Here is a 9,860-nt window from a genome sequence, read left to right on the forward strand (position 1 = left end):
TGGTTTTACGTGGTTTTCAACTTCTTCTCCAGGCAAATGCCGGGATGGTACCTCACTTAAGGCCACCCTCACTTAAGGCCACGGCCGCTTCCTTCCCTCTTCCTTGCCTGTCCCATCCATCTTCCCATCCGTCCACAAGGCCTCACCTGGGAGAGGTACTGGTCATTCTCCCCAGTTGTATCCCCCGACCCAGAGTCTGAAGCTCCAGGACACTGCCCTTGAGGCGGTAGAGGTGGGATCCCTCGCTGAGTCAGAGGAAAAGCCAATCCTGGAGGGTAACCAGATTAAGATAGATAGTATCTCTGTGATAACAATATTCTGCAACTTTAATATTGCATCATCATCATCATCTGTTTACCCTATAGGTTCGGCTTTTCCCTCGGACTCAGCGAGGGATCCCACCTCTACCGCCTCAAGGGCAGTGTCCTGGAGCTTCAGACTCTTGGTCGGGGGATACAACTGGGGAGTATGACCAGTACTTCGCCCAGGCGGTAAACAGGGGCCTTGTAGGGGGATGGGAAGATTGGAAGGGATAGGCAAGGATGAGGGAAGGAAGCGGCCGTGGCCTTAAGTTAGGTACCATCCCGGCATTCGCCTGGAGGTGAAGTGGGAAACCACGGAAAACCACTTCGAGGATGGCTGAAGTGGGAATCGAACCCACCTCTACTCAGTTGACCTCCCGAGGCTGAGTGGACCCCGTTCCAGCCCTCATACCACTTTTCAAATTTCGTGGCAGAGCCGGGAATCGAACCCGGACCTCCGGGGGTGGCAGCTAATCACGCTAACCACTACACCACAGAGGCGGCTTTATTATTGCATTGTATCCTTTATGTTCCATTGATGTTACAAACTTTCCTTACGCTGTATAGTTACATCATCTTGATTGTGCCGTCTATTGAACATGTTTCCGTGCAATGTGCTGATGAATTTGTACGTGTGATAAAATTCAAGTGATAACAGGAAAACGATAACATTGTGGCCATATACAGCTGCTTATCTATATATATAAAATAGCTTGTCCTGACTGACTGACTGACTGACTGATTCATCATCGCCGAGCCAAAACTACTGGACATAATGAAATGAAATTTTGGGGATACATTCATATTAAGATGTAGGTGCTCGCTAAGAGAGGATTTTTGGATATTCCGTCGCTAAGGGGGTGAAAAGGGGGGTGAAAATTTAAAATGAGTGAATCTATATCTCAAAACTTTAAAAGTTTACAAATGTAAAAATTGGTGTTTAGAATCTTCTTTAAAAATAAGGAAATACGTATTTTTTTGTTTTCAGAAAATCCCAATAGGAGGGGTGAAAAAGGATAAAAAAGGGGTTGAATGCCTTTAATCAGGATACCGGTACTTATCTGAAGGTATTACAGACCTGAAGATTGGTGCTTTTGATCTCTTTTAAAAATAAAGAAACACGTATTTTTTTTGTTTTTGGAAAATACAATTAATGGGAGTGTGAAAAGGGGGGTAAAATTTTAAAAACAGTGTATCTATATCTCAAAACTTTGAAAGTTTACAGATGTAAAAATTGGTATTAGGAATCTTCATTAAAAATAAAGAAACACGTATTTTTTTGTTTTCGGAAAATCCCAATAGGAAAGGTGGAAAGGGGTGAAAAATGGGTTGAATGCATTTAATGAGGATACTTATATCTCAGAAACTGAATATATTACAGACCTGAAAATTGGTATTTGGGATCTGCTTTAAAAATAAAGAAACAGGTATTTTTTGTTTTCGGAAAATCCCAATAGGAGGGGTGTAAAAGGGTGAATAATGGGTTGAATGCCATTATTTTAATTAAGCTACTGATATCTCAAAAACGAAGATGTTACAGACGTGAAATTTGATATTTGGATTCTGCTTTAAAGTAAAGAAACACGTATTCTCGAAAAATCCAATGAAGGGGGGGGGGGGTGAAAGAATTGAAAGATTAATTGACTTAATTGTATGAGAATACTTACGTCTAATAAAAACTAAAGTTGTTACAGACGTGAAAATTGGTATTTGGATCTCCTTTAAAAACAAAGAAAACGCGTTTTCTTTAGGGGGGGGGGGGGGGGGTAGGAGTGTGAAAGGAAGTGAAAAAAGTGAATTATTTTTATGGGGATACTTATATCTCAAAACTGAAGGTAACAGACGTGAACATTGGTATTTGGAATCCCCTTTAAACATAAAGAAACATGCCTTTCTGTTATTTTTGTGGGGGGGGGGGGGGGGTATATAAACTTAACGGCGGTGGGGTGTAAAAGGAGGTGAGAATAGCTGATTTTACTGTTCATAATGTACTTATAAGGAGCCTCCGTTGCTCAGGTGGCAGCGCGCGTGCCTCTCACAGCTGGATTATGTGGTTCAAATCCCGGTCTCTCCATGAGACATTCGTGCTGGACAAAACGGAGGCGGGACAGGGTTTTTTCCGGATACTCCAGTTTTCCCTGTCATCATTCATTCCAGCAACACTGTCCAATATCATTTCATTTCATTTATCATTCATTATCCATTGCCCCAGAGGAGTGCGACAGGGTTCGGCAGCCGGCGCAGTTCCTATTGCCGCTGCCAGATGGGGGCTTTATTCATTCCATTCCTGACCCTGTCGAATGACTGGAAACAGGCTGTAGATTTCCGATGTACTTATTCTGATCATAAACCGATCATTTTTTATCTTTCCTGAGTTCGTTTTCAAGAGCCATCTTATTCTTCGGAGAACGTTCTTAGATTACAGTACATTCTCATGGCATATAAATAAAAATTTAAACACCTTTGAAACAAACGACAGGAATGAGATTGACCGTCCAATTGTTCACCTTTATAATAAGGTCTTAATGCACGGAATATGTCATTCGTATCACCAGAAATCCCGCACACTCGGCTACGCGCGACAATGGTGCTGGTCACAACAATGACAGTGGCAGCAGATGTAATTTACCGCCAAGTAGCGGTCTTGCATCTTGCTGTGGGGTCCAGAACATCTCTAATAATAATAATAATAATAATAATAATAATAATAATAATAATAATAATAATAATAATAATAATAATAATAATAATGTTCTGGACCGTCGTCAAATGTGCAGACCGCGCTGGAAACGGGTGCTGGACGGGTAATGACTAAGAATGCAATCCAGCCGCGGGTTCAGTACCGCCAAGGCACCCAAGAGGACACCACGCCGGATCTCCTCAAGGATTTGATCCATATTAAACATTCTTATAGGAAAAGATGGCAAAGATTTAGGGACCCAACTGACCGGGTGGAATACCTGGACCTAGCCCGGGAAGTACGAAATCGATTGCTGGAAAGAAAGATTGTAAAATGAGAGGGAACTTGCCGTAATCTATTAGAAAACGAGTCAGATCGCGAATTTTGGCGGGTTCTCTCAGATAACCAGTCAGATCGCGAATTTCGGCGGATTATATATAAAACAATAAGCATTCAATTATATATTTCAGTATAATACCGTAGCGAAGCACGGGTATCTTGCTAGGTGGTTCATATACCCGGTCCACTATAGTTATGAGACCGTCAGATTATACGCATTTTTAATAGTTAATGCAAAAGTTCCTGCCGAAACCCGGGATCGAACCAGGGACCTTTAGATCTTCAGTCTAACGCTCTCCCAGCTGAGCTATTTCGGCTGATTGGATTTAAGTGTATCAGTACTGGCATGCAAGGTCTATTGTGTGTACTATATGTGACCTCGTACTGTCGTAGGCAAACAACTCAAGCCGAATGACCTTCATCGCGTTTATTAGCTTACATTCTTTCACAACTGGGAACAGAAATTTTGGGGATAACGCTAACTTTCCACTCCCTTCGAGCGCCACCCCTGGTTCACATTGGTTTCACCGGGCGCGTTGGCCGTGCGGTTAGGGGCGCGCGGCTGTGAGTTTACATCCGGGAGATAGTGGGTTCGAACCCCGCTGTCGGCAGCCCTGACAATGGTTTTCCGTGGTTTCCCATTATCACACCAGGCAAATGTTGGGACTGGACCTTAATTAGGGCGACGGCCGCTTCCTTCCCACTCCTAGGCCTTTCCTATCCTTTTGTCGCCATAAGACCTATCTGTGTCGGTGCGACGTAAAACAAATAGCATATTGGTGTCTTTCTTTCTTTATCCGTTTACCCTCCAGGGTTGGTTTTTACCTCGGACTCCGCCTCCGCCTCTGTTCTGTAGTGGTTAGTGTGATTAGCTGCAACCACCGGGGGCTCGGGTTCTATTCCAGATTCTGCCACGAAATTTGAAAAGTGCTACGAGGGCTGAAACGGCGTCCACTCAGCCTCAGGAGGTCCCACCTCAGCCATCCTCGAAGTGGTTTTCCGTAGTTCAAAAGTTCTCCTCTAGGCAAATGCCGTAATGGTACCTAACTTACGGCCACGGCCGCTTCCTTCCCTGTTCCTTGTCTATCCCTTCCCATCTTCCCGTCCTCCCGCAAGGTCCCTGTTCAGCAGCACATCAGGTAAGGCCGGCCGGGCGAGGTGCTGGTCCTCCTCATCACCACCACCACCTGGGGACCCTTTTAGCCGACTCTTACGACAGGGAGGGGATACCGTGGGTGTTATTCCACCACCCCCAGGGGTATCTTTCAAGTATTGTTACATTTGGAAGCCCAGGGAACATTTTAAATTTGTTTATTTAAAGCAATGAATAAAATAATCAGGAGAATAATTTCTTCGAAGAATATTTTAATTTGCATTGAGTGATGGAAAACATATTTTGGTCAAGATAACAGATGTGAATATGGAACAAGTAATGTACTGAATCCACAAAGTTTCACGCTCCAGGACACTGCCTTAAGGCGGTTGAGGTGGGATCCCTCGCTGAGTCCAAGGAAAAAATCAACCCTGGAAGGTAACGGATTAAGAAACACAGATAGAAGATAGAAAGAAGAATATTTTTGGAATTATGCCGAGTAAGAACGTGTATGAGTCCGCCTCTGTGGTGTGGTGGTTACGGAGATTAGCTGCCACCCCCGGAGGTCCGGGTTCGATTGCCGGCTCTGCCACGAAATTTGAAAAGTGGTACGAGGGCTGGGACGGAGTCCACTCAACCTCGGGAGGTCAACTGTGTAGAGGTGGGTTCGATTCCCACCTCAGCCATCCTGGAAGTGGTTTTCCGTGGTTTCCCACTTCTCCTCCAGGCGAATGCCGGGATGGTACCTAACTTAAGGCCAGGGCTGCTTCCTTCCCTCTTCCTTGTCTATCCCTTCCAATCTTCACATCCCCACACAAGGTCCCAGTTCAGCATAGCAGGTGAGGCCACCTGGGCGAGTTACTGGTCATCCTCCCCAGTCGTATCCCCCGTCCCAATGTCTCACGCTCCAGGACACTGCCCTTGAAACGGAGGGTAAGCAGATTAAGAAAGAAAGAAAGAAAGAAAGAAAGAAAGAAAGAAAGAAAGAAAGAAGAAAGTGTATGAACACACTCAGCCAGGAGAAAACGGAAACACGACGCATCAATGGTTGCTAAGAGAAAGCAACAAATAACTTAAAATGGTGCCCTAAGATGTAATAGGGATGCCATTTAAGCCCCATGCTAGGGACAACGAATGACAGCAGTAAAACATCACTTTATGATGGCTCGAAATGCGCGTTGAGTGTATTTATATACACTGACTGACAGAGCAAATGCAACACCAAGGAGGAGTGGTTCGAAAGGGATGAAAGTTGGGGAAAAAACAGAGACGGCACGGACGAATAATTGATGTTTATTTCAAACCGATATGCAGGTTACACAATGCGCACGGCATCGACTCAGTAGGATGTAGGACCACCGCGAGCGGCGATGCACGCAGAAACACGTCGATGTACAGAGTCAATAAGAGTGCGGATGGTGTCCTGAGGGATGGTTCTCCATTCTCTGGCAACCATTTGCCACAGTTGGTCGTCCGTACGAGGCTGGGGCAGAGTTTGTAAACGGCGTCCAATGAGATCCCACACGTGTTCAATTGGTGAGAGATCCGGAGAGTACGCTGGCCACGGAAGCATCTGTACACCTCGTAGAGCCTGTTGGGAAATGCGAGCAGTGTGTGGGCGGGCATTATCCTGCTGAAACAGAGCATTGGGCAGCACCTGAAGGTACGGGAGTGCCACCGGCCGCAGCACATGCTGCATGTAGCGGTGGGCATTTAACGTGCCTTGAATACGCACTAGAGGTGACGTGGAATCATACGCAATAGCGCCCCAAACCATGATGCCGCGTTGTCTAGCGGTAGGGCGCTCCACAGTTACTGCCGGATTTGACCTTTCTCCACGCCGACGCCACACTCGTCTGCGGTGACTATCACTGACAGAACAGAAGCGTGACTCATCGGAGAACACGACGTTCCGCCATTCCCTCATCCAAGTCGCTCTAGCCCGGCACCATGCCAGACGTGCACGTCTATGCTGTGGAGTCAATGGTAGTCTTCTGAGCGGACACCGGGAGTGCAGGCCTCCTTCAACCAATCGACGGGAAATTGTTCTGGTCGATATTGGAACAGCCAGGGTGTCTTGCACATGCTGAAGAATGGCGGTTGACGTGGCGTGCGGGGCTGCCACCGCTTGGCGGCGGATGCGCCGATCCTCGCGTGCTGACGTCACTCGGGCTGCGCCTGGACCCCTCGCACGTGCCACATGTCCCTGCGCCAACCATCTTCGCCACAGGCGCTGCACCGTGGACACGTCCCTATGGGTATCGGCTGCGATTTGACGAAGCGACCAACCTGCCCTTCTCAGCCCGATCACCATACCCCTCGTAAAGTCGTCTGTCTGCTGGAAATGCCTCCGTTGACGGCGGCCTGGCATTCTTAGCTATACACGTGTCCTGTGGCACACGACAACACGTTCTACAATGACTGTCGGCTGAGAAATCACGGTACGAAGTGGGCCATTCGCCAACGCCGTGTCCCATTTATCGTTCGCTACGTGCGCAGCACAGCGGCGCATTTCACATCATGAGCATACCTCAGTGACGTCAGTCTACCCTGCAATTGGCATAAAGTTCTGACCATTCCTTCTTGGTGTTGCATTTGCTCTGTCAGTCAGTGTACTTTATTGCACGGCATAATCTCAAAAATATTACATCATGAATAGTTACACCGAGCGTGGAAGTCTAAATGATAACAGACATTGTTATACCGGATTGATTATTGAAGCCATGTCCTAAACAGTCTACAAAAAAAAAATTCGGACTTCATTTGTCCAAATGTTATCAGATGGACTTGGTCCGCTATGCCTCTGAGCTCCTCATACGATATTTTCAAAACTTAGTAGACCTATGAAAATGATTGCCGAAACCCGGGATCGAACCAGGGACCTTTAGATCTTCAGTCTAACGCTCTCCCAACTGAGCTATTTCGGCACGGCGTATGTATGGATGCTATAGAGTTATATGACATATGACATAGCGTATACATGATGATCTGAAGTATTGCATTCGTGGTGCTTCTTTTTAGTATTGTTACATATCGAAGACCAGAAAATATTTAAAATCTGTTTATTTAAAGCATGAAAGAAATAATCAGGAGAATAATGTCTTCGAAGAATATATTCGTTTGCATTGAATGATGGAAAACTGTTGTTTTGGTCAAGCTAACAGATCGCTCTACGATATGACTATGGAACAACGAATAATTTACTAAATCCCCACCAGATGGCGTTTCAAAACAAACTATTTTACAGTCAAAGTTCTCAATGGTTGTTGGTTGCTGCAGGTTGTTCAGAAGTGTCCGTTATTCAGAAAGAAATGTTTTTCCCACTCCGACGCAATGTTTTCATCAAATTAATACGATTTTCCCCAGACGTTGTACCTAATCTTGAACTTGTCAAGCCAGCCCACGGATTTAGCTATTTTGAATGTTTTTTGCGTCCGCCTCTGTGGTGTAGTGGTTAGCGTGATTAGCTGCCACCCCCGGAGGTCCGGGTTCGATTCCCGGCTCTGCCACGAAATTTGAAAAGTGGTACGAGGGCTGGAACGGGGTCCACTCAGCCTCGGGAGGTCAACTGAGTAGAGGTGGGTTCGATTCCCACCTCAGCCATCCTGGAAGTGGTTTTCCGTGGTTTCCCACTTCTCCTCCAGGCGAATGCCGGGATGGTACCTAACTTAAGGCCACGGCCGCTTCCTTCCCTCTTCCTTGCCTATCCCTTCCAATCTTCCCATCCCTCCACAAGGCCCCTGTTCAGCATCGCAGGTGAGGCCGCCTGGGCGAGGTACTGGTCCTACTCCCCAGTTGTATCCCCCGACCAAGAGTCTGAAGCTCCAGGACACTGCCCTTGAGGCGGTAGAGGTGGGATCCCTCGCTAAGTCCGAGGGAAAAACCGAACCTGGAGGGTAAACAGATGATGATGATGATGATGAATGTTTTTTGCGCCCGCCTCTGTGGTGTCGTGGTTAGTGTGATTAACAGCCACCGCCGGAGGTACGAGGGTATACTTGGTGACAAAACATGACGGCCTCAGTTCCTGGAAGCGAGCTGGAAGCGAGCTGGAAGCCAGCAGTCAGCACCCTGCTCAGTCAACGAGTTCTAAGTGACCCTTGTTTTGTGTGCAGAGGTTGCCAAACCACATTCTTCCACACTCTCTTCAGTCTTTACCAGAGCCATCTACAGTTAAAGCCGGAAGGTACGCTTGGCAACGCTGTATCTATCTGTCAAGCGGAGGCCGAGAGAAAAGGGGGTGTGTCCGATTTTGAATGATTTCACCCATATTCACTACATTTAGACCAACACGATCATTATGATTAATGCACACTCTTCGTAAAATGGTACTAAGAAAACCCATACATCAGTAAATGCATTCACTGAAGTTAGAAATACACAATTTACATGAATAGAAACAAAACACTTATTTAACACGACATTGGAAAATGTAGACAATAAACAATCTATCGCACCATTATTGTCACGCCTACAATGACAGAGTTCAAACCAGAACTGTTGATTGTCATCTCTTCCTAAACCAGCAGCAGCAGCGGCAGAGAACAGAAATTCTTTAAAATTTTCACAATTCAGGTAGTCTTCGTATACCAATGTTCTGCAGACACACACAACACAATGTGATGGCTACACTAACCCACCTCCCTGAAGTTCTTCAAAATAGGAATCACCTGTTTCATTACTATGCAGGAGACCTAAGCAAGTGTCACAGCCTATCCTTCTGGATATTGTCCTTAGTGTATATCCAGAAATGTACAGCATATTACCCCTGCCATCTCAAAATGCCCACAAAAAAAAAAAAAAAAAAAAAAAAAAAAAAAAAAAAAACCCACATGATAAAAGTGTCTATATAACGTATTACTTCCATATTCAGCCCAATAACATCTGTCTTGATGGGATAAGACATTTCTAATTGGCTACGCCAAACCTCACTTTTCCATACCTTCACTACCACCAAAACAACCCTAGAATTTAGAAATACCATTATTGTAATTATTATAATTATTATAATTTTCACCTCACTTTCTAGGACTTGAAGTGCAGTAACATTGTAGTTACAACCAATAAGCTATACGTACTGAGTAAACCTTCTTTCTAAGTTATGACTTTGAAACTTTCTTGACAGTAAATAATTTGCTTTCATAGTTCCAAACGAAACTTTTGAAACTCTTCTTCCTTTTAGTGCAATTAATAATAATAATAATAATAATAATAATAATAATAATAATAATAATAATAATAATAATAATAATAATAATTTCGTCCGCCTCTGTGGTGTAGTGGTTAGTGTGATTAGCTGCCAACCCCAGAGACCCGGGTTCGATTCCCGGCTCTGACACGAAATTTGAAAAAGTGGTACGAGGGCTGGAACGGGGTCCACTCAGCCTCGGGAGGTCAACTGAGTAGAGGGGGGTTCGATTCCCTCCTCAGCCCTCCTGGAAGCGGT

General features: G+C 45.4%; 2 non-coding genes across 2 annotated transcripts; both read right to left on the minus strand.

Moving 5' to 3' along the window:
* Positions 1 to 3,565: 3,565 nt before the first annotated feature.
* On the minus strand, positions 3,566 to 3,638 carry TRNAF-GAA (transfer RNA phenylalanine (anticodon GAA)). Its single transcript has one exon. It is a non-coding gene; the product is annotated as a tRNA-Phe (tRNA).
* A 3,630-nt stretch (positions 3,639 to 7,268) lies between these two features.
* On the minus strand, positions 7,269 to 7,341 carry TRNAF-GAA (transfer RNA phenylalanine (anticodon GAA)). Its single transcript has one exon. It is a non-coding gene; the product is annotated as a tRNA-Phe (tRNA).
* Positions 7,342 to 9,860: the final 2,519 nt, after the last annotated feature.

Source organism: Anabrus simplex, chromosome 11 (assembly GCF_040414725.1).
Source record: "Anabrus simplex isolate iqAnaSimp1 chromosome 11, ASM4041472v1, whole genome shotgun sequence".
Taxonomy (NCBI): domain Eukaryota; kingdom Metazoa; phylum Arthropoda; class Insecta; order Orthoptera; family Tettigoniidae; genus Anabrus; species Anabrus simplex.